The 25,885-nt window shown below is 43.4% G+C and overlaps 1 protein-coding gene across 2 annotated transcripts in view; it reads left to right on the top strand.

Moving 5' to 3' along the window:
• The first annotated feature begins 24,590 nt into the window (after positions 1 to 24,590).
• The window catches only part of pdpr (pyruvate dehydrogenase phosphatase regulatory subunit), a 61,985-nt gene continuing 60,690 nt past the window's right edge, over positions 24,591 to 25,885 (top strand). For both annotated transcript variants that reach the window (XM_078211075.1, XM_078211074.1), the window contains exon 1: positions 24,591 to 24,721. The gene's annotated coding sequence lies outside the window, so the exon portion shown is untranslated. The remainder of the gene's footprint in view (positions 24,722 to 25,885) is intronic.

The following is a 25,885-nucleotide window of genomic DNA, read 5'->3' as shown; positions in this document are numbered from 1 at the left end:
GTGTTGAAATAACAAGTGATAGGAAGATCTGCATTCTCCTTGTGGATGGACCAAAGGTGTTCTGCAAAGTGGTCACCCAGTCTGTATTTGGTCTTTCTGATGTAGACCGCATTGGGAGCAGTGAATACAATAAACCAGATTGAAGGAGGTGCACGTGAAGCACTGCTTTACCTGAAAGGAGTGTTTGGGCTCTGGGATGGTGAGCAGAGAGGAGGTGAAGGGGCAGGTGTTGTACCTTCTATGATGGCATAGGAAAGTGGGTAAGGTGTTGGGTGTGATGGAGGAGTGGACCAGGGGGTCCCAGAGGGACCAGTCCCTGCAGAATGCTGATATGGGGAGTGAGGGGAAGATGTGTTGAGTCGTTACATCATGCTGGAGTTGGTGGAAATAGCGGAGGATGATCCTTTGAATGCAGAGGCTGGTGCAGTGAAAAGTGAGGACAAGCGGGAATCTTATTCTGGTTCTGGGGAGGGGGTGAGAGCAGTGGCCCGGGAGATGGGTTGGACATATTTGAGAGCCCTGTCAACCACAGTGGATGGAAAACCACGATTTAGGAAGATCGTTTGCCATTTCAACACATCACCCTGCTCTCCACCATCAACATCTGGGGGTTAGCATTGGCCAGAAACTGAATTGGACCAGCCATATAAACTGTGGCTACAAGAGCTGGTCAGAGGTTAGGAACTCTGCAGAGAGAAGCACGTCTCCTGACTCCCCAAAGGCACAAGTCAGGAGTGCAATGGAATACTCTCCTGCTTGGATGAGTGCACATCCAGGACGTGGCATCCCTTCCACAAACATTCACTCCTTTCATCTCTGATGTACAGTGGCGGGAGTGTACACCATCCAGAAGATGCACTGCAGGAAATATCCAATACTCCATAGACAACAGCTTCCAAACCCACAATTGTTGCCATCTGAATGACAAGAGCAGCATATGCATGGGAACACCACCATCTGGAAATTCTCTAAAGCTACACACCATCCTGACTTGGAAATGTATTGCTGTTCCTTCACTGTCACTGGGTCAAAATCTTGGAACTCCCACTCTAACAGCACGGAGAGTGTATCTACGTCATGTTGATCCAGCAGGTGGCAATTGCCATGCAAATCAAATCTCAAAGGGAAACTTGACGAGTTTATAGAAAACGTAGAAACTAAAAGTAGGAGTAGGTCATTTGGCCCTTCGAGCCTGCTCTGCCATTCATTTTGATCATGGCTGATCATGGAATTCAATATCCTGATTCCCCCCCTTACCCCCATATCCCTTGATCTCTTTAGCCCCCAGAGCTATGTCTAATTTCTTGAAATCAGACAACGTTCTGGCCTCAACCACTTTCTGTGGCAGTGAATTCCACACAGTGGGTGAAAGAATTTCTCCTCACCCCAGTCCTAAAAGGTTTACCCCTTATCCTCAAACTATGATCTCTAGTTCTAGACTCCCCACCATCAGGAACATTTTTTGGAATCTACCCTGTTTAACCCTGTTAGAATTTTATAAGATTCTATGAGATCCCTTTTCACTCTTCTGCTTCACCATTCATTGTGATCATGGCCGATCATCCAACTCAGTAGCTTAATCCTCTCCCCCCCCCCCCCGCCCCTTCCTCCATATCCTTTGACACCCTTCACTCTTCTAAATATCAATGAATATAATCCTAACTGACTTAGTCTCTCCTCATACGACAGACATGCCATCCCAGGAATCAGCCTGGTAGACCTTCGCTGTATAGCAAGGACATCCTTCCTCAGATAAAGACACCTCAACTGCACACAATACTCCAGGTGTGGTCTCACTAACGCCCTATACAATTGTAGCAAAACATCCCTATTCCTATACTCAAATCTTCTTCCAGGAAGGCCAACATACCATTTGCCTTTTTTACTGCCTGCTGTACCTGCATGCTTTCTGTCACCATGGGTTCTTCTCCATGGGCCATGGGAATGCCCATAAAGAAGGGTCACCCATGCCCCTATCACTCTCAGCTCCTGCCCCATTACCACCCCACTGGGTTGGTAGGCACTGGGAGGGCACCAGGTTTCACCTAAATGCCTCCACACATGGTGATGGGATTTCCTGAAGCATGTAAATTGCCTACGGAGGTGGGACGTGGTACTTTATTGGCTATCATAACTCTTTGTGTATTGCGATCACAAGAAGATACATGTATTGAATTCAGAAGCCACAAATTCCAGTAACAATTTGGGGATTTATTAACAAAAAACTTAAATACACAAGGTTACATTTACACATTAAAACCTGTCTTACAGAACATTCCCCCTACTTGGTTAGACAAATGTGAAGTTATCCACTTCGGTAGCAAAAAAAGAAGGCAGATTACTATCTGAATGGCCATAAATTAGGAGAGGGGAATGTGTAACAAGACCTGGGGTATCCTTGTACGTTAGTCACTGTGCTGAAGGCAGTAAAAAAGGCAAATAGTATGTCAGCATTCAAAGCGAGAGGATTCGAGTACAGGAGCAAGGACGTCTTGATGCAATTATACAGGGCCTCTATGAGTCCACACCTGGAATACTGTGTGCAGTTTTGGTCTCCTTATCTAAGGAAGGATGTTCTTGCTGTAGAAGGAGTGCAGAGTACGTTTTCTGGATTGATTCCTGTGATGGCGGGACTGACATTTGAGGAGAGATTGAGTTGATTAGGATTGTATTTGCTGGAGTTCAGAAGAATGAGGGGGGAATCTCATCGAAACCTATGAATACTAACAGAACTAGACAGAGTAGATGTGAGAAGGAAGTTCCTGATGATGGGGGTGTCCAGAACCAGGGGTCACAGTCATAGGATACAGGGTAGACCATTTAGGACAGAGAAGAGGAGAAATTTCTTCACCCAGAGAGTGGTCAGCCTATGGAATTCACTACCACAGAAAGTAGTTGAGGCCAAAATATTGTATGTTTTCAAGAAGCAGTTAGATATAGCTCTTGAGGCGAAGGGTGTCAAAGGATATGGAGGAAGGGGCAGGGGGGGGAGAGGATTAAGCTACTGAGTTGGATGATCGGCCATGATCACAATGAATGGTGAAGCAGACTCGAGGGGCCAAATGGCCTACTCCTCCTATTTTCTCTATTTCTTGAAATAACACAGCACCATCGCCCACATCACTGGTATCAATAGCCAACTTGAAATGTTTTGCATAATTAGGTGTGGCCAGAACAGATGTAGTAGTTAGTACAGCTTTAAAGCTGTCAAATGCATTCTAACTTCCCTATAACCATTGGAATTTCCTGTTCTTTTTAAATAATTCAGTCAATTGAGCAGTCACATAAAATCTGGTACAAACTTCCAATAAAATCCACCCATGCCTGGAAATCTCAAAACGTCTGTTTTGGTGTAGCCATTGGGAATTCCACTTTTACTTTTGCATCTCGTGGGGCCACTTGACCAGTCAACAATATGGCCTAAATATGTAACTTGCTGTAGAACATAGAACATTACAGCGCAGTACAGGCCCTTCGGCCCTCGATGTTGCGCCGACCAGTGAAACCAATCTAAAGCCCATCTAACCTACACTCTTCCAATATCATCCATATGTTTATCCAATGACCATTTAAATGCCCTTAATGTTGGCGAGTCCACTACTGCTGCAGGCAGGGCATTCCACGCCCTTACTACTCTCTGAGTGAAGAACCTACCTCTGACATCTGTCCTATATCTCTCACCCCTCAATTTAAAGCTATGTCCCCTTGTGCTAACCATCACCATCCGAGGAAAAAGGCTCTCACTATCCACCCTATCTAATCCTCTGATCATCTTGTATGCCTCTATTAAGTCACCTCTTAACCTTCTTCTCTCTAACGAAAACAACCTCAAGTCCCTCAGCCTTTCCTCATAAGACCTTCCCACCATACCAGGCAACATCCTCTGCACCCTTTCCAATGCTTCCACATCCTTCCTATAATGTGGTGACCAGAACTGTACACAATACTCCAAGTGCGGCTGCACCAGAGCTTTGTACAGCTGCAACATGACCTCCTGGCTCCGAAACTCAATCCCTCTACCAATCTGGATGCCAACTTTCAGGGATCTATGCACATGGACACCGAGATCTCTCTGTTCATCCACACTACCAAGTATCTTTCCATTAGCCCAGTACTCTGTAATCCTGTTACTCCTTCCAAAGTGAATCACTTTTCTGCATTGAACTCCATTTGCCACCTCTCAGCCCAGCACTGCAGCTTATCTATGCCCCTCTGTAACCTGCAACAACCTTCCGCACTGTCCACAACTCCACCGACTTTAGTGTCATCCGCAAATTTACTAACCCATCCTTCTATGCCCTCATCCAGGTCATTTATAAAAATGACAAACAGCAGTGGCCCCAAAACAGATCCTTGCGGTACACCACTAGTAACTGAACTCCAGGACGAACATTTCCCATCAACCACCACCGTCTGTCTTCTTACAGCTAGCCAATTCCTGATCCAAACCGCTACATCACCCTCAATCCCATGCCTCCGTATCTTCTGCAATAGCTTACCGTGGGGAACCTTATCAAACGCTTTGCTGAAATCCATATACACCACATCAACTGCTTTACCCTCATCCATCTCTTTGGTCACCTTCTCAAAGAACTCAATAAGGTTTGTGAGGCACGACTTACCCTTCACAAAACCGTGTTGACTATCCCTAATCAAATTATTCCTTTCTAGATGATTATAAATCCTATCTCTTATAATCCTTTCCAAAACTTTGCCCACAACAGAAGTAAGGTTCACTGGTCTATAATTACCAGGGTTGTCTCTACTCCTCTTCTTGAACAAGGGGACAACATTTGCTATCCTCCAGTCTTCTGGCACTATTCCTGTAGACAATGATGACATAAAGATCAAAGCCAAAGGCTCTGCAATCTCCTCCCTAGCCTCCCAGAGAATCCTGGGATAAATCCCATCCAGCCCAGGGGACTTATCTATTTTCACACTTTCCAGAATTGCTAACACCTCCTCCTTATTAGCCTCAATCCCGTCTAGTCCAATAGCCCGTGTCTCAGTATTCTCCTCGACAACATTGTCTTTTTCCTGCGTGAATACTGATGAAAAATATTCATTTAGCGCCTCTCCTATCTCTTCAGGCTCCACGCACAACTTCCCACTACTGTCCTTGACTGCCCCTAATCTTACCCTAGTCATTCTTTTATTCCTGACATACCTATAGAAGGCTTTAGGGTTTTCCTTGATCCTACCTGCCAAAGACTTCTCATGTCCCCTCCTGGCTCTTCTTAACTCTCTCTTTAGGTCCTTCCTGGCTAACTTGTAACTCTCAAGCGCCCTAACTGAGCCTTCACGTCTCATCTTTACATAAGTCTCCTTCTTCCTTTTCACAAGGGATTCAACTTCTTTAGTAAACCACGGTTCCCTCACTCGACCACTTCCTCCCTGCCTGACAGGTACATACTTATCAAAGACACCCAGTAGCTGTTCCTTGAACAAGCTCCACATTTCAATTGTGCCCATCCCCTGCAGTTTCCTTCCCCAACCTATGCATCCTAAATCTCGCCTAATCGCATCATAATTTCCTTTCCCCCAGCTATAACTCTTGCCCTTTGGTATATACCTATTCCTTTCCATCGCTAAAGTAAACGTAACCGAATTGTGGTCACTATCACCAAAGTGCTCCCCTACCTCCAAATCTAACACCTGGTCTGGTTCATTACCCAGTACCAAATTCAATGTGGCCTCGCCTCTTGTTGGCCTATCTACATACTGTGTCAGGAAACCCTCCTGCACACATTGGACAAAAACTGACCCATCTAAAGTACTCGAACTATAGCGTTCCCAGTCAATATTTGCAAAGTTAAAGTCCCCAATAACAACTGCCCTGTTACTTTCGCTCCTATCCAGAATCATCTTTGCAATCCTTTCCTCTACATCTCTGGAACTTTTTGGAGGCCTATAGAAAACTCCCAACAGGGTGACCTCTCCTTTCCTGTTTCTAACCTCAACCCATACTACCTCAGTAGACTAGTCCTCATCAAACGTCCTTTCTGCCACCGTAATACTGTCCTTGACTAACAATGCCACACCTCCACCCTCTTTTATCACCTTCCGTGCTCTCACTGAAACATCTAAACCCCGGAACCTGCAACAACCATTCCTGTCCCTGCTCTATCCATGTCTCTGAGATGGCCACAACATCAAAGTCCCAGGTACCAACCCATGCTGCAAGTTCACCCACCTTATTCCGGATGTTCCTGGCATTGAAGTATACACATTTCAAACCATCTTCCTGCCTGCCAGTACACTCCTGCGATGCTGAAACCTTATCCATGACCTCACTACTCTCAACCTCCTGTACACTGGATCTACAGTTCAGGTTCCCATCCCCCTGCTGAATTAGTTTAAACCCTCCCGAAGAGCATTAGCAAATTTCCCCCCCCCAGGATATTGGTATCCCTCTGGTTCAGGTGTAGACCATCCCGTTTGTAGAGGTCCCACCTACCCCAGAATGAGCCCCAATTGTCCAGGTATCTGAATCCCTCCCTCCTGCACCATCCCTTTAGCCATGTGTTCAATTGCTCTCTCTCCCTATTCCTCTCCTCACTATCACGAGGCACGGGTAACAAACCAGAGATAACAACTCTGTTTGTTCTCGCCCTCAGCTTCCACCCTAACTCCCTGAATTTCTGCCTTACATCCCCATCCCTTTTCCTACCTATGTATTGGGTGCCTATGTGAACCACGACTTAGGGCTGGTCCCCCTCCCCCTTAAGGATCCCGAAAACACGATCCGAGACATCACGGACTCTGGCACCTGGGAGGCAACACACCAACCGCGAGTCTCTCTCGTTCCCATAGAATCTCCTATCTGTCCCCCTAACTATGGAGTCCCCAATGACTAATGCTCTACTCCTCTCCCCCCTTCCCTCCTCAGCAACAAGGACAGACTCTGTCCCAGAGACCTGTACCCCATAGCTTACCCCTGTTAAGTCCCCCCCCTCAACAGTATCCAAAATGGAATACTTGTTATACAGAGGAACAGGGGATCCAGGGAATCGCTGCTCTGACTGCTTCTTACCCCTTCTAGCCGTCACCCACATATCATAATTTCTAGCAGTAGCTACCTCCCTGTAGCTTCTATCTATAGCTGCCTCTGCCTCCCGAATGATCCTGAGTTCATCCAGTTCCAGCTCCAGATCCCTAACACGGTCTTCAAGGAGCTGGAATTGGGTGCACTTCCTGCAGGTGTATTCAGCTGGGACACTGGTGTCCCTCACCTCAAACATCCTACAGGAGGAACATTGCACTGCCTGCACTGACATCCCTGCTACTTCCCTTACTAAGAAACGAAAGAGAGAGAGAAAAAAAGCTTACCTGCTCTCACTCCGAGTCTTTTTTTTAGGTTGGGGGGGGGGGGGGGGGGGACACTCTACAGGTGTAGAGTCTCGGGTTACCTCCCCGTTCAAATTTATTGGGCAAAAAAAAAACCTTCCCAGGCCTCCCCGCGGCCTACTTCCGGTTTCCTGTTTAACTGAAAAAAAAACTCCGCTAAAAAGTAAGGTAAAAAAAAAATCACTCTTGTCCTCAGCCACTACTGACACGAATCACTCCCTCTCTACTCTGCTCCGGTGGAACAATGAGGTCGATCCTCTAAGGTAAGTAACTTTTAAAGAAAAAAAAACCTTCCCAGGCCTCCCCGCGGCCTACTTCCGGTTTCCTGTTTAACTGAAAAATAAAATCACTCTTTTTGCCCTTTCGCAAATTCACTTTTAACCAAGTTTACATTGGCTTCCTGCAGGCGATCAAACAATTACTTTAAATGTTGCAAATGCGCCTCCCTCATTTCACTGAATACTACAAAGATATCAATATAAACAGCACAATTACTCGGTCCTTGAATTATTCTCTTAATCTCTGAAAAGTTGCTGGCGCAACCAAATACAAAAGCTGATATATCTTTCGCTCTTTCTAATAATGGTACTTGCCAATATCCTTGCAGCAAATCGGTTTTTGTGATAAACACTGGCTGTCTCACATTCTCAATATAATCCTCTAACTATGGAATAGGATCTGAATCCACTTTTGTTATTGGGCGCACTTAGTGGTAATCGATGCACAGTCTTTCTGATCTATCTGGTTTCAGCACCATCACGATGGGTTAACTCCAATTACTGCAACTGGGCTCTATGATGTCATCCTGAAACATAAATTCAATTTTCTTTTGCAGTTGACCTAATATTATTGGATTTAATATATAGGGGTGTTACCATATTGATACTGAGTTCCTCACTTTCAGATAATGTACAGCTAAGTCTGTTTTCCTCAGCTTATTTCCACATTAGCTCTTTCAAATCACTGACACATTTCTGCAGGTAACTTGGTAACACAGTTAGATTACTAAGCATTTCCTCATTGTCCAACTTAATTAGAGGAAAGTCAATTTCAGAATCCTTCATTCCAACCCTCCTTCCCTTATTTATAAATACCAGTATCTTCTCCTGGTTTTTCTCCCTGACAAAAGTATTTTTAAAGCATATTACGTTCTCTGATTCTTTTTCCTATCTGGGGTATATACTAAATAGTTTATACGTCACTCAGTCTCTTCTATCTGGTTATGTCCACTAAACCTTACCTTGAATGGTTTGCCTGACTCTGGCAACAATGCTAACAGGTTTTCCCCAGCCACAAAACTATGATCCTTTGCCCTTCTACCCATATTTGCCTTCATCACTGTTTGTGATATATTTAAATGTTCCCCAGCTAACTCATCTGGTCTACTCAATTATTCTCTGAATTTTGTCACATAATCCAGGAGTGTAGTTTCAGAAGTTTGACTTACTAATTTCTCCTGAATCAACTCGAGTGGTCCCTTATTTCATGATGATAAACCAACTAAAATGGACTGAATCCTGTTTTCTCTATAGGAGCATCTCTAAAAGCAAACAACAAGAATGGGGTCCCTGGATCTCAGTTCTGAGGGTAGCATTGACTATATGCTCTCACCATAGTCTGATTCGACCTCTCTAAGGCACCTTGTGATTCAGGGTGATAGGCTGAAGCCTTAAACTGTTTTATTCCCAAGCTTTTCATTACTTTAAATAGCTGTGACGTGAAATTCAAACCCTCATCTGGCTATGTATTGTAGTGATCCATATCTTGCAAAGAATTTGGCCAACTCCTCTACAATTCCCTTTGCTGAATACTTCCTAAAGGTATCACTTCTGGAAATCTGTTGGATGTATCCATGATTGTCGGCAAATATTGGTTTCCACTCGAAGGAAGGGATCCTACAAAATCAATCAGGACCCTGTTAAAAGATTCCTCAAACACTTGAATTGGAATTAAAGGTGCAGGTTTCATTACTGCTTGAAGTTTTCCTGTCACGTGATGTGTGACGTGTTTTACAACATTTGACTATATCTTTGACTATATCTAGGGGCCAATAGAAATGTTTTGGTATTATAGCTTGAGTTTTCCTAATTCGTAATTGCCCAGCCATTGGAATTTCATTAGCCACCCCAATGTTTTATTTTGGTACCCAGGTAGTATCACTATTGGTGCACTACTGCTCACTTTTCATTGGCCAGAATATGAGGCAGTCTCCATCAACTCATTATTTTTAAGTTAGTAACACTCTGGAATGCATTCTGCCTCAGTTTAAGATTAAGCTGACTGGAATAAGTGCCTGATGTCTGGATCTTGCTGCTGTAAACTCTACTAATTTCACTGAACTGAATACTTCAGTCTTATTCTCTCCAATCATTTCTTTCTGAGTAATCTTCTCAAAGACAGATCCAGCTAACTGAATTTCAGTATCCTCCCCTTTTCAGAGTTTATTTATTATTGTCACAATTAGGCTTACATTTACACTGCAATTAAGTTACTGTGAAAATCTCCTAGTCACCACACTCTGATGCCTGTTTGGATACACTGAGCAAGAATTTAGCATGGCCAATGCACCTAACCAGTACATCTTTCGGACTGTGGGTGGAAACCGGAGCACCTGGAGGAAACCCATGCAGACACTGGGAGAACGTGCATTCTCCGCACAAACAGTGACCCAAGCCAGGAATTGAATCCGGGTCTCTAGCACTGTGAGGCAGCAGTGCTAAGCACTGTGCCACTATGCCCCCTGTCATTTAAATTCTTCTTCTTCCTGTTTAGACTTGTGAGCGTGTCACCTTATCACAGCACCATCTGGAAACAACCCAGGATGCTCTTTCTGCAAAATCTGTTAGTTGTGTCACAATGGGCTGCTCTACTACTGTAGGCATCATCAACACTTGTAACCCAGCAATATAATTTCCTATGATAAACTGAACTCCTGCAATGGGCTATTTTCCATTACCTCAAAAATCACTTCTCCTGTTTTCAGATTATTTCTTAAATTTACGTTACACAATGGAATAGGTTTGGCATCTCTATGAATTCCACTGATTAATACTCTTTCCTACAATACCCCTTCTGGACAGCAGATAGCACTATCCCATAACATTAAGGACTGACCAATCGCCGTGTCCCTCCAAATTCAAACATTTTTTTCCTGCTCTTCCCTATACACGTCAATATACTTTCCCTTTGCATTTTAAATCTGAAAATATCTCTGTAACCTACCCTTCAAATTTCCCTTGGGTAGATTGTGAACACATTCCCACTTCTCTATTACTAATCCCTTCCTGTCCACTTGTGAAAAAGCTATTGGCTTGTGTTGTAACAAAGTCTCAGAGCCCACAGTACTCCTACTCTCAGAAATTTCTGACTCCCTATTACTACAATAGGACTTCCATTTAGCCTCCAACAATTTTACCTCATGTGTCCAGTCTTATTACAAAGGTAACATATTACTTTCTTTCCTTCAGCTTTATGTTCTACCTTTCCAACTTTAGGAAACTGGCATCCTTTGGCTTGTTCCTTGGTACTAACATTTTTACCCTCACCAGGTTTCCTATGTCTCTAGTTTCCATGCTGATTTCCATATAACCCTTCTGTTTGTTTGTGTGAAACATTGTATAGCTAAATCAACAGCTTCCTTGATCTTGACTGCAGCTGTTCAAGACGACAGCTTACCACCATTTTCTCAAGGGCAATTAATTAGCATAATTAAGGACCCCACACACCCTGGACATTCTTCTACTTTCTTCTGTCAGGAAAAAGATACTAAAGTCTGAGGAGAAGTACCAACCGACTCAAAAACAGCTTTTTTCCTGCTGCCATCAGACTTTTGAATGGACCTACCTTGCATTAAGCTGATCTTTCTCTACACCTTAGCTATGACTGTAACACTACATTCTGTACTCTCTCGTTTCCTTCTTTATGAACGGTATGCTTTGTATCGCACGCAAGAAACAATACTTTTCACTGTATACTAATGCATGTGACAATAATAAATCAAATCAAAATCAACGGGCAATGAATGGTGGCCTAGCCACTGATGAATTTTTTAAAATGTTCTAAGAAGAAATACAAACCCCCAACAATTAATAGACAGAGAAATTCACATTTTAACCAAAAATAATGTACATAAAGTGAAATTAAACAAAGCAAGCACTACTAACTTAGCACTGTAGCTTATAAAGACATATGCTGTAAACTCAGCACTCCTTTTTACTTAGCAACCCCAAGAGTTTCCTTATCATTCACGATCTTGAGGGTTCATTAATTTTCTTAGGAACAATCCAAAGATACGTCACAGTCCTCTGGAATTTACTTTCATTCTCCTTGGTATTCCAGCTATTCCTGGAGGCATAAATTATGGGAATCCTTCCATTAGCTTTTAGATAGGCAATACTCCAATTTTTCTTTCCAGACCTCATAACTAGGGATTCTTCAGCTCCTTGTCTGGGCTTTGTGCAGATGTAGATTGATTTTCCCCAGTCTGTTCCTACAGCTTCTGTGCAGCTCCTTCCAAGCCAGCCAATCAAGCTGACTGCTTTTTGCCACAAGGTTCTATGAAGACCACTGTAAATTTCTTCTACTAGCCGCAAGCCAGACCAAAACTTCCAACTATTTTTCCTCATAATACCCAAACTGAACTACCTACTTCTGTCACAGATAAATTAAACAAAATAATCTTCTAGCCAAGGCTTCATCCTGAATGACTATTTCTGTAAGAAGTCTCACAACACCAGGTTAAAGTCCAACAGGTTTATTTGGTAGCGCAAGCCACTAGCTTTCGGAGCGCTGCTCCTTCATCAGGTAAGTGGGAGTTCTGTTCACAAACAAGGCATATAAAGACACAAACTCAATTTACAAAATAATGGTTGGAATGCGAGTCCTGTCTTTCATCTTACTAAAATTAAACACTTTACGCTTCTGTGTAAAATTTAATTTGCCATGTCTCAACATTTTACCAGTCTTTCTATGTTCCCTTGAAGTCTGTCACTATTTCCACGGTTTACAACATTTCTGTGCTTTATGTCCTCTGCAAATTTTGAAATGATGCTCTGATCAGATTATTATGTGTCAAACAGAGCAGTGGTCCTATCTTTCACCCTCCATAGACTTGAGCTCACCTGAAGCTCTGCTGTCTGTATCCTAACTTGCACCAAGTTTTGTTTTCTTGTCAGCTATCTACTCGCTGACCTATATTATTGGTTCCCAGTCTGGCAATAAGTCAACCTTAAAATGTTCACTTTTGTTTTTAAATTCCTTCATGGCCTGGCCCCTCCCAATGTCTGTAACCTTCTCCTACCCCACTATCCTCTGAGATATCTGAAGTTCTCCAGTTCTGGGTTCCTCAATGTCACTGATTTTAATCATTCCACCACTGGAAATCATGCCTTCAGCTAAACCTAAACTCCAGCATTTCCTCCATAAAACCTTTTCATTTCACTCTGGTATTTTCAGATGCTTCTTAACACCTGTCCCTTTGGCCACCTGTCCTTCTCATTAGGCTCAAGTGCTTTATTTTGTATGATTACTGTCAGGAAAACAAGAGTTTGTTTTTTTTTCTTTTGTAATATCTCATATTCTCATAAACCAAAAAACTGGCTTGTAGGGATGTGACCGGTTTAATTAGATTAGAGGCAGAAAAACTGCAAAGGTCAAATATCAATGAGAAGGTGTAAAGGTAGTTGATATGGTGATGAACAAAGGAAACCTGGAGCACCTAAATAAAAATATTGCACAAGGCAACAAAAGAAGGTGGCCATTGTATTTCAAAGAGGAACATATACCAATCGAAAGATTGTAAATAGATGAAGAAAGATGAGGTAAATGTACTCTTAGCCATAAAGTTAAAAAAATTGGGGAAAAGGGAACTTCTAAAGGATTGTAGGAAACAATAGAGAGTAAGATCAAAAGGGGGAAACAGATTTAAGAAAACATTAATGTTCTGTGTGTGTGTGGTGTGGCGGGGAGCTGGGGGTGGGGGGGGAATAGCTGGTGAGATCTCAAAGAAGGCAAAGTACTCTCAGATAACACCCTAAGAATAGCAGGGCATTGAGTGGTAAAGTTACTGGAGTTTTATAGATAAGGACTGTAGTCATCCAAAGGGGACTTTAGCGTTTTGGAAAGGTTTTTTAAAAATAAAACCTACTGTTAGCTGTGTCAAAATATTCCCGTGTTTTAAACATATTTTTCTTTTCTTTATTTTTAATAGATGTTTAATTTTAATATAAAATCACTACAATTGGTCTGAGAAGTTACTTCCTGATTTCAGAAGACATCCTCAAAATACACAAATTGCAAAAGCAGTCTGGCAGCTGTTTCAAGTTTCCCTTTGGGATTTGGGCAGCTGGCACTGCTGTGCCATAACAAAATTGGAAGCTCTTTGTGGGATTTAAAATTCCTTGGAATTGATGAGTTAAAGGCAATAAGAGTGAGGAAAATACTGAACCAGGAGTGGTATTGTGAGATTTTAAAGTGGGAGACTGCAAAATGGTTTTGACAATTGCTAAGACTTTTTGAGAGTAGAAGATATAACTGTAGGTGGATTACAAAGGTGAATCAAGTTAAATTAACAGAATTAGCGGATATGTTAGAGTTACCTGCAGGGGTAAGGAAAACAGACATAATTGAAAGAATAGCACAGAATTTGAAATGTAACAAAATACCCAAAAGACCAAGTTCTCAAAGGAGGCACTTGAATCAGCTAAGATTCAATTGCAAATGAAAAAAACTTGAATCGGCAGAAAAGAAAAGAGACAAAGGTAGAGCAATGAGAAAGCAAGAAAGGGAGGCAAGCAAAAAAGAAAAGGAGAGAGAATGTGCCTTTCAAAGTGAAAAAGCAGAAAGACAAGAGACAGAAAAATGTCGGGAAATGAAATTGGAAAGAGTGAAGTTAGAAAAAGAGGAAAGAGAAAAGAAGAGAGACAGAGAATTCTAACTGAGAAGGCTGACAATTAAAGGAGAGACATCAGAAGATGGGGAAGGACTTATTTCCAGATCAGAGCCCAGTGGGAGATGTTTAAATTTGTACATGCTCTTCCAAACTTTAAGGAAAGTGATGTGGAAGCACTCTTTATTTCGTTTGAGAAGATAGCTAAACAGATGAAATAGCCAAGATAAATTAGTGGATAGAGCTCATGAGGTATAGGTATCTGTATCAGAAGAGACATTTGGGGAATATGATGCAGTAAAACAGGCTATTCTGAGTGCATATGAGTTGGCTCCAGAGAACAGTCTGATAAATTTATATTGAATTTGAGAAATGCAAACAAAATCATTTTGACTGGTAGATGAGGGCATTACAATAGAGGTAATATATGAAGCTCTTAGAGAAATAATTCTTTTGGAAGAAATTAAAGATTCACTTCTTCAGTAGTAAGAACCCATGTGGAGAAACAGAGGGGTAAAACAGCTGGACAATTTGATTTGATTTGATTTATTATTGTCACATGTATTAACATGCAGTGAAAAGTATTGTTTTTTGCGCGCTATACAGCCAAAACATACCGTTCATAGAGAAGGAAACGAGAGAGTGCAGAATGTAGTGTTACAGTCATAGCTAGGGTGTAGAGAAAGATCAACTTAATGCAAGGTAAGTCCATTCAAAAGTCTGACAGCAGCAGGGAAGAAGCTTTTCTTGTGTCGGTTTGTACGTGACCTCAGACTTTGTATCTTTTTCCCAACTGAAGAAAAAATGTCTGGGGTGCGTGGAGTCCTTAATTATGTTGGCCGCTTTGCTGAGGCAGCGGGAAGTGTAGACAGAGTCAATGGATGAGAGGCTGATTTGCGTGATGGATTGGGCTACATTCACGACCTTTTGTAGTTCCTTGCGGTCTTGGGCAGAGCAGGAGCCATACCAAGCTGTGATACAACCAGAAAGAATGCTTTCTATGGTGCATCTGTAAACGTTGGTGAGAGTTGTAGCTGACATGTCAAATTTCCTCAGTCTTCTGAGAAAGTAGTGGCGTTGGTGGGCTTTCTTAACTATCGTTTGGCATGGCATAGGGGGACCAGGACAGGTTGTTGGTGAACTGGACACCTAAAAACTTGAAGCTGTCGATCCTTTCTGCTTTGTCCCCATTGATGTAGACAGGGGCATGTTCTCCTTTACGCTTCCTGAAGTCGATGACAATCCCCTTCGTTTTGTTGACATTGAGGGAGAGATTATTGTTGCCGCATCAGTTCACCAGATTCTCTATCTGTATTCTGTCTCGTCATTGTTTGAGATCCGACCCACTATGGTGGTGTCGTTAGCAAACTTGAAAATCGAATTGAAGGGAAATTTGGCCACACAGTCATAGTTGTATCAGGAGTATAGTAGGGGGCTGAGAACACAGCCTGGTGGGGCACAGGTATTGAAGATGATTGTGGAGGAGGTGTTGTTGCCTATCCTTACTGATTGTAGTCTGTGAGTTAGGAAGTTCAGGATCCAGTCACAGAGGAAGGTGCCGAGGCCCAGGCACTGAGTTTGGAGGTGAGTTTCGTGGGAATAATGGTGTTGAAGGCTGAGCTGTAGTCAATAAATAGGAGTCTGACATATGTGTCCTTGTTATCTAGGCGTCCAGGGTTAAGTGCAGGGCCAGGGAAATGGCATCTGCTGTGGACCTGTTGCAGCTGTAGGCAAACTGTAGTGGATCCAGATAGTCTGGGAGGCTGGAATTTGTGCCATGACTAACCTTTCGAAGCACTTCATAATGATGGATGTCAGAGCCACCGGCCGAAGCAGCAGAGATGGCAGATGATTATGAGCTGGTCCATAGACCAGAAACTGTTTTGACACCCTTTTAAATGCAAAAATGGGGAGGTGAAAGGAAGGCAGATAGTTGAGGAAGAGAAGGAACAGTTAGAGATTTGAGGGAAATTTCACCTCAGACTAGAAAGGAAGGTGCTGATGTTGGAAGTGACATGAGAAAGCTGAAATGTTTTCATTGTGATAAGGTTGGTACATAAAATTAATGTGCTGGCGGGTTATATGCAGGAAAAGTTGTGAGTTCAGGGGCTTTAGGGCAAGGCAAACCAGTGAGTTTTGTGCAAGGGGAAAGAAAGGGCAGGTATTATGCTGAAAATATGTCACAAGCTACCCAATGGAATGTTGAAAGGCAGGCTACAGAAATGTACAAGGATTTTATAAGTGAGGAGATAGTCTTTCCATGGCCTGAATTTTACCCCTGGGGCATGCCCAAATTCAGTGCAGGAGGGAGTGGATGTGAAACTCCCTCTATCTCGAGATGACATTGTTAATATAATATTAGACAAGTAGCCAGTTAAGGCCCACCCAGTGTGTAATGCATCTGTCAGTTTGGTCTCTGTGCAGGCGGCAGCAGGAAAACATCCAATGAGGGCCTGGTTGGGGGGGAGCGGTTGAAACCAGAGGAGGCAGCTCCCTGAATGCTGCCAGAAGTTGTCAGGGAGACTAAGGAGCTGTGTTGCTGAAGATCAATAATTTTACTGCAGTGCCACAAAAGGTTCAATAATCTCCTGTGTTTGGCAAGGGTAAGTGCAGCAATGGCATCGACCTTTGATGGAAAGAGTAGTCAGGTGTCCATTCCCCCATGCATTCAGGTGTCTTAATGATGGTGTCAACTGGCACTGAAGTCTGCCCTGCCAAGGCTGAACTGTCAACACAAGAGACCACAGTGCATTGGAGGGGGGAGGTTTGCCACAGTGAAATGGCCCACTTGGCACAGTGGTCAGCACTGTAGCCTCACAATGCAGGGATTCGGGTTTGATTCCCGGCTTGGGTCATTGACTGTGTGGAGTCTGTACATTCTCCCCATGTCTACGTGGGTTTCCTCCAGGTACTCCAGTTTCCTTCCACAGTCCAAAAGATGTGCTGGTTAGGTGCATTGGCCATGCTAAATGCCATGCCTCAGTGTGCCCGAACAGTCACTGGAGAATGGCAGCTAGGAATTTTCACAGTAACTTCATTGCAGTGTTGATGTAAGCCTACTTTGTAGCATTAATAAATAAACTTTAAAAACATGAATTCCCGTGTGAGAGGAATGCTCCTCAAGGAAGATGGAACGCTGAAGAGACTTTCCATTGTCTGGTCAGGAGAAGACAAGTCACAATAGTACGGAGTGCCACCCAACTGGCTTAGGAGTTCTCAATCTCTTGGTCCTGACCAGAAGTGAGAGTGAGCAAAGCCGGAGAGGAAAAAGAGCAAGAGAAAGCGTGAGACTGAGAGTGGAGCCGGGAGATAAAAGAGCGAGACTGAGAGCGGATATAAGAGCGCCATTGGTGAGGAGTCACTGAGGAGCATTTGGGAAAACTCAGCCTGGTCACCGTAACTGCGGATGGAAGTGATTGCAGAGGACCTCATACTCAACTGGAGGAAGAGCAGTCAACAAACGCCAGTTTAGAAAGTGACTTGGGACCAACCAAAGTAGTTGATTGGTGAGTAAGTTGTGGTGAGTATTTTCAATCCATTAAAGTAATTAATTGTTAAATACTGAGGTAGGTAATGGAAGTGTTTGGTAAGAAACAATGTTCCTAACTAAATCCCAATGTGAGAAGGGTGATATACTAAACCGGTCAACAAATTGAGGCTTGATGGATTGAACTTAAAAATAAAAAAAGGGGCAGGCACACCGCTGGGAGTATACTACAGATGCCCAAATAGTGAAAGGGAGAGAGAAGAACAAATATGTAGGCAAAGTCTGAGGTCACGTACCAGCCGACTCCTTAAGATCCTTTGAATGGACCTACCTTATATTAAGTTGATCTTTCTTTACACCCTAGTTATGACTGTAACACTACATTCTGCACTTTCTCCTTTCATTCACTTTGAACGGTATGCTTTGTCTGTATAGCATGTAAGAAACAACACTTTTCACTGTATACCAATACATGTGACAATAATAAATCAAATTAAGTCAAAAGAGGGCATAGAAGGAAACTTTAACTATTCCAATATCAACTAGGATTCAAACAATATACGGGGCACTGCATTGTCAAGAGATTAAAATTCAAGGTAGATTGAACATCTGAAACTTGAAGAAGGGACTGAAATGAACTTTATTATGAACACAGCAAGCAAACCTGTGTATATTATCAAATTAATGCATGCATTTTATAATCTAATAGGTTGGTTTATAGAGATAATTAGTAATTCATGCAAAAGGGGTTAAGGAAATGAAGCTGTTTTATAATTATGATGGTTAGTTTTCCAAAAAAGATAGAGGTGTCCAGAAAATGATAATTTTTTTCTCTTGTAAATCACTCTCATTTTCTCATATACTAGGAAACAAGCTTGTGGGGGTGTGACTGGTTTAATTGTAGAGTCATAGAGGTTTACAGCATGGAAACAGGCTCTTCGGCCGAACTTGTCCATGCCATCCTTTTTTTTTAAACCCCTAAGCTAATCCCAATTGCCCGCATTTGGCCCATATCCCTCTATACCCATTTTCCCCATGTAACTGTTTAAACGCTTTTTAAAAGACAAAATTGTACCCACCTCTATTACTACCTCTGGCAGTTTGTTCCAGACACTCACCACCCTTTGTGTGAAAAAATTGCCCCTCTGGACCCTTTTGTATCTCTCCCCGCTCACCTTAAACCTATGGTGAAGGTGGCACCGAACTGTCTCGCAGTAGGTTGCTAAGATGGCAGAGAATGGAGTGGCTCAAGAAATAACTCAGTTGGAGAAGAAAATATGTGAACAGATTGAATATTACTTTGGTGATCACAACTTGCCACGCGATAAATTTCTCAAAGAACAGATCAGGTTGGATGATAGTTGGGTACCTCTGGAAACGATATTAAATTTAACAGGTTAAATTGTCTGACAACAGATTTCACTGTAATAGTTGAAGGACTCAAGAAATCAAAAAGTGGACTTCTGGAAATAAGTGAAGATAAAACCAAAATTTGTCGTTCCCCAAGCAAGCCTCTTCCTGAATTTGAGGAGTACAAAAACTCTGTGAAATCTGTATATGTTAAAGGCTTTCCCACAAGTGCCATACGAAGTGTAGAGGCTGGGGACGAGCTTGGGACTGGGACAAGGCTGGCAAAGAAGAAGAGCACTCTGGGGGAGGATGACCTCACTGGGCCTGGAGGTCTGGAGTGCTTCTACTTCAATGCAAGGAGCGTAGCAGGTAAGACAGACGAACTTAGGGCCTTAATGCTCACGAGGAATTTGGATGTGGTTGCGGTGACAGAGACTTGGTTGAAAGAGGGACAGGACTGGCAGCTGAATATTCCGGGGTACAAGAGTTTAAGGCGAGACAGAGGAGGGGCCAAAAGAGGTGGGGGAGTAGCAGTATTAGTTGGAGAGCATATTACAGCGGTGCAGAGGGAGGACAATTCAGAGGGGTCGTGTAATGAGTCACTCTGGGTGGAGCTTAGAAACAGGAAGGGCGCAGTCACTATGTTGGGGGTGTACTACAGGCCCCCCAACAGCCCAAAGGAAGTGGAAGAGCGGATATGTCAGGAGATACTAGATAGGTGCAGGAAAAATAGGGTTGTTGTAGTGGGAGACTTCAATTTCCCTGGTATAGACTGGAAATCGCTGAGAGCAGGGACTCTGAATGGGGAGGAATTTGTAAAATGCATTCAGGAGGGTTCTTTGGAACAATATGTAGATAGCCCGACTAGAGAGGGGCTATACTGGACCTCGTACTGGGGAATGAGCCCGGTCAGGTCTTCAAAGTTTCGGTAGGGGAACATGTGACAAATAGTGACCACAATTCTGTTAGCTTTAGGATAGTGATGGAAGAGGATGAGTGGTGTCCCAAGGGTAAGGTGTTGGATTGGGGGAAGGCTAACTTTAGTGGGATTAGGCAGAAATTGGCAGCTCTTGATTGGGAGAGGCTGTTTGAGGGTAAATCCACATCTGGCATGTGGGAGTCTTTTAAGGAACAGTTGTTAGGGCTACAGGACAGGCATGTGCCTGTAAAAAAGAAGGATAGGAAGGGTAGGATTCAAGAACCGTGGATAACCAGGGAAATTGAGGGACTGGTCAAAAAGAAAAGAGAGGCGTATGTTAGGTCCAGGCAGCTAAAAACGGAGGGAGCTCTGGAGGAGTACAAAGAAAGTAGGAAAGAACTCAAACGGGGAATTAGAAGAGCAAAAAGGGGTCACGAAATGTTCTTGGCAGACAGGATTAAGGAGAATCCCAAGGCATTTTATTCATACGTTAGGAACAAAAGGGTTGTCAGGGAAAAAATCGGACCTCTCAGGGACAAAAGTGGGGAATTATGCTTGGAGCCCAAAGAAGTAGGGGAGATCCTAAATGAATACTTTGCGTCGGTATTCACAAAGGAGAGGGATGTGTTGACTGGGAGTGTCTCGGAGAGGAGTGTTGAACCGTTGGAGAAAATCTCCATTACAAAGGAGGAAGTGTTAGGTTTGTTAGAGAATATAAAGACTGACAAATCCCCAGGGCCTGATGGAATCTATCCAAGGCTGCTCAGGGAGACGAGAGATGAAATCGCTGGGCCTCTGACGCAAATCTTTGTCTCGTCACTGGACGCAGGTGAGGTCCCAGAGGATTGGAGGATAGCTAATGTGGTCCCGTTATTTAAGAAGGGTAGGAAGGATAACCCGGGAAATTATAGGCCGGTGAGCTTGACGTCCGTGGTCGGGAAGTTGTTGGAGAAGATTCTTAGAGATAGGATGTATGCGCATTTAGAAAGGAATAAACTCATTAACGATAGTCAGCATGGTTTTGTGAGAGGGAGGTCATGCCTCACTAACCTGGTGGAGTTTTTTGAAGAAGTGACCAAAATGGTTGACGAGGGAAGGGCCGTGGATGTCGTCTATATGGACTTTAGTAAAGCGTTTGACAAAGTCCCTCATGGCAGGTTGGTGAAAAAGGTTGGATCTCATGGGATAAAGGGGGCGGTGGCTAGATGGGTGGAGTTCAATCCTGATAAATGCGAAGTGATGCATTTTGGTAGAAATAATGTAGGGAGGATATCAGACGGACATATTTTACACAGAGGGTGGTGGGGGCCTGGAATGCGCTGCCAGGCAAGGTGGTGGAGGCGGACACACTGGGAACGTTTGAGACTTATCTAGATAGCCATATGAACGGAGTGGGAATGGAGGGATACAAAAGAATGGTCTAGTTTGGACCAGGGAGCGGCGCGGGCTTGGAGGGCCGAAGGGCCTGTTCCTGTGCTGTATTGTTATTTGTTCTTTGTTCTTAATGAAATTAAGGACTGGTTTGATGAAACTGGGCCTGTGTAAAACATACAGATGAGAAGGACATTGCAGAGACAATTTAAGGGATCAGTATTTGTGATCTTTGACAGTACAGATTCTGCCACAAAATTTGTAGAAATGCCGGGTCTGAAATACAAGGACAATGACATGATTGTGCTTTTCAAAGTAGCTTATTTTGTAAAGAAATCTGAAGAAAGGAAGCAGCATAAAATAGCAAAAAAACAAAAAAATGAGAATTGTATTGGAGCAAAAGACTGCAAAGGTCAAAGATCAATGAGAAGGTGTGAAGGTAGTTGGTTTGATATGACAATGAACAGAGAAAACCTGGAGCGCTTAAATAAAAATTTACACAATGCAATGAAAGAAGTAATTTGAAAATGATTGTTGTATTTCAATGGGGAACATATACAAATTGAAAGATTGTAAATCGATGAAGAAAGATAGGGTAAGTGTACTTTTAAAATATAGTCACCATAAAGTAAAAAAATTGATCAATTTTGGGAACTTCTAAGAGATTGTAGGAAACCATAGAGGGTAAGATGAAAAGAGGAAAACAGATTAAAGAAAACAAGTAAGACTATGTGCGTGGGGTAGCTGGTGAGATCGCAAAGAAGACAGAGGTGTGGACGAAACCAGACTGGGAGTACCAGTTTGCTGTCACCCTCAAAGAACACTCTAAGAGTAGCAGGGCATTGTGTTGTAAAGTTACTGGAATTTTATAGATTAAAAAACCTATAAGGACTGTTGTCATCTAAAGGGGGGGTTTCGTTCTGAGTTATTTAAACCAAGATCTGTTTGAAAAGATTTTTAAAAGTACTGTTAACTGTGTTAAGGTATTCTTGTATTTTCAGTGTAACTTTTTTTCATCACTTTTAATAAATGTTTATCGTTAATATAAAATCATCATAATTGGTCAGCGAAGTGACTTCTGATTTCAGAAAACTTCCTCATTACACACAAATTGCAAAACTGGTCAGGTAGCTATTCGAATTTCCTTTTCAGATTTGGGCAGTGGGCACTTACCATCTGCTGTGGAATAACACAAACACTCCACTGATAGCTTTCTATAGGTATGTCAGGAGTAAAAGAATGACTAGGGTAAGATTAGGGCCAGTCAAGGACAGTAGTGGGAAGTTGTGCGTGGAGTCTGAAGAGATAGGAGAGGCACTAAATGAATATTTTTCGTCGGTATTCACACTGGAGAGGGACAGTGTTGTTGAGGGGAGTACTGAGATGCAGGTTGTTGGACTGGATGGGATTGATGTTCATAAGGAGGAGGTGTTAGCAATTCTGGAAAGGGTAAAAATAGACAAGTCCCCTGGGCCGGATGGGATTTATCCTAGGATTCTCTGGGAGGCTAGAGAGGAGATTGCAGAGCCTTTGGCTTTGATCTTTGTGTCGTCATTGTCTACAGGAACAGTGCCAGAAGACTGGAGGATAGCAAATGTTGTCCCCTTGTTCAAGAAGGGGAGTAGGGACAATCCTGGTAATCATAGACCGGTGAGCCTTACTTCTGTTGTGGGCAAAGTATTGGAAAGGATTATAAGAGATAAGATTTATAATCACCTAGAAAGGAATAATTTGATTAGGGATAGTCAGCACGGTTTTGTGAAGGGTAGGTCGTGCCTCACAAACCTTATTGAGTTCTTTGAGAAGGTGACCAAAGAGGTGGATGAGGGTAAAGTGGTTGATGTGGTGTATATGGATTTCAGCAAAGCGTTTGATAAGGTTCCCCATGGTAAGCTTTTGCAGAAAATACGGACACATGGGATTGAGGGTGATTTAGTGGTTTGGATCAGGAATTGGCTAGCTGTAAGAAAACAAAGGGTGGTGGTTGATGGGAAATATTCATCCTGGAGTTCAGTTACTAGTGGTGTACCGCAAGGATCTGTTTTGGGGCCACTGCTGTTTGTCATTTTATTAATGGCTTGGATGAGGGCGTGGAAGGATGGATTAGTAAATTTGCGGATGACACTAAATTCGGTGGAGTTGTAGACAGTGCGAAGGGAAGTGGCAGGTTACAGAGGGACATAGATAAGCTGCAGAGCTGGGCTGAGAGGTGGCAAATGGAGTTTAATGCGGAAAAATGTGAGGTGATTCACTTTGGAAGGAGTAACAGGAATACAGAGTACTGGGCTAATGGTAAGATACTTGGTAGTGTGGATGAACAGAGGGATCTGGGTGTCCATGTGCATAGATCCCTGAAAGTTGGCACCCAGGTTGATAGGGTTGTTAAGAAGGCGTACGGTGTGTTAGCTTTTATTGGTAGAGGGATTGAGTTTCAGAGTCAGGAGGTCATGCTGCAACTGTACAAAACTCTGGTGCGGCCGCATTTGGAGTATTGTGTACAGTTCTGGTCGCCGTATTATAGGAAAGATGTGGAAGTGTTGGAAAGGGTGCAGAGGAGATTTACCAGGATGTTGCCTGGTATGGTGGGAACATCGTATGAGGAAAGGCTGAGGGGCTTGAGGTTGTTTTCGTTAGAGAGAAGAAGGTTAAGAGGTGACTTAATAGAGGCATACAAGATGATCAGAGGATTAGATAGGGTGGATAGTGAGAGCCTTTTTCCTCGGATGGTATTGGCTAGCACGAGGGGACATAGCTTTAAATTGAGGGGTGAGAGATATAGGACAGATGTTAGAGGTAGGTTCTTTACTCAGAGAGTAGTAAGGGCGTGGAATGCCCTGCCTGCAGCAGTGGTGGACTCGTCAACGTTGAGAGCGTTCAAGTGGTTATTGGATAAACATATGGATGATATTGGAATAGTGTAGATTAGAGGGGCTTTAGATTGGTACCACTGGTCGGCGCAACATCGAGGGCCGAAGGGCCTGCACTGCGCTGTAATGTTCTATGTTCTATGTTGGGTGGTTTTACAATGCTAAAGGCGCAATATAAATGTAATTTGAGGTGATTGTTGTTGAGTCCCCAAGTTTCAGAGGTGACAGCACAACAAAGTCTGCTCCTTGTTGTCCTGCCAATCATCTGCACCCAGTGAATGGAGGGGGGCGTGGTCTTTGGCCATTGAGACCGCGCCCACCCCCTCCATGGGCGGGGCCGGTGCTGGTGCGTGATGACGTTGCACGGCGGGGGGGCTGTGCGGAGAGGGGGAGCGGGTTGCCGGAGCCCCCGGGTGGAGTTGTTGCTGTGTTGTGGTTGGCGGCTTTGTGCCGAGTTTCCTAGACCCACACCGTCAGGAGTCGGAGTGGCCCTGGTGAGTGAGAGACCGGCCAAAGGGCTGGGGAGGCACCGTGAGCCCGGCCCGGGAGGGGAGGAGACCAGGGTCAGTGTGAAGGGCACCGGGCATGAGGGCCGGGCCCAGCTCTCTGTCGCCATGGCAGCTCCGGGGCTTTGGGTCCTGGAGAGCAGCTGACTGGCCGTTCAGCCCATGCTAATTGGAGAGCTGTAGGACGCCTTTGTGCCCATCTTCTCTGTGCTAGCCCGGTGCTCTTGAAGGAGCATTTCACCTAGTGTTATTTCCCCTGTCCTTTTCTGGTAGTGCTACCATTTTATTTCCTTTGATTCCATTCCCGTTTGAAAGACTTGGTTGAATTTGCTTCCATTGCACTCCTGATCCCAACCATTTGTTGCGCATGATTTTTTTTTCTCATATCACCATATTTATTTTGCTAATTAAATCTATGTTCTCTGGTTCAAGGACTTTCTGACAAAGTAAAAAGTCTCACAACACCAGGTTGAAGTCCAACAGGTTCATTTGGTAGCACGAGCTTTTGGAGCGCTGCTCCTTCATCAGGTGAGTGAACCACTCGGGGCCATCATCTGGTGAAAGAGCAACGCTCCGAAAGCGCAACGCTCCGAAAGCTTGTGCTACCAAATAAACCTGTTGGACTTTAACCTGGTGTTGTGAGACTTCTTACTGTGCCCAGCTCAGTCCAATGCCGGCATCTCCACATCATGGCTTTCCAACAATGGGAAGTTTTTCCCTAACTACTCTGTCCAGGCAACCTCATGATTTTGAATACCTCAATCAAATCTCCACTTACTGTTCTCCAAGGAGAACAACGCCGGCCTCCCCAATCTTTCTATGTAACTGAAGTTCCTCATCCCTAGAACAATTCCCATGAATCTTTTCTACACCCGCTCTAATGCCTTCATATCCTTATTAACATATGATGCCCAGTACTCCAGTTGAGAGTGAACAAGTTTTATACAAGTGTACCGTCATTCCTTGCTTTTGTGCTCCCTACATCAATTTATATATCCCAGGATGTCAATTTTTTTAAACCTTGATTGTAATTTCTCTTACCATCGTAAATGATTATTGCACATATACAACCAAGTCCCTCTGTTCCTGAACTCCCTTTAGAATTGTACCCTTTATTTTATATTGTCCTTGTATTCCTACCAAAATGAATCC

The sequence above is a fragment of the Mustelus asterias genome, chromosome 4 (genome assembly GCF_964213995.1).
Source record: "Mustelus asterias chromosome 4, sMusAst1.hap1.1, whole genome shotgun sequence".
Classification (NCBI taxonomy): domain Eukaryota; kingdom Metazoa; phylum Chordata; class Chondrichthyes; order Carcharhiniformes; family Triakidae; genus Mustelus; species Mustelus asterias.
This window is presented reverse-complemented; position numbering and strand designations above follow the sequence as displayed.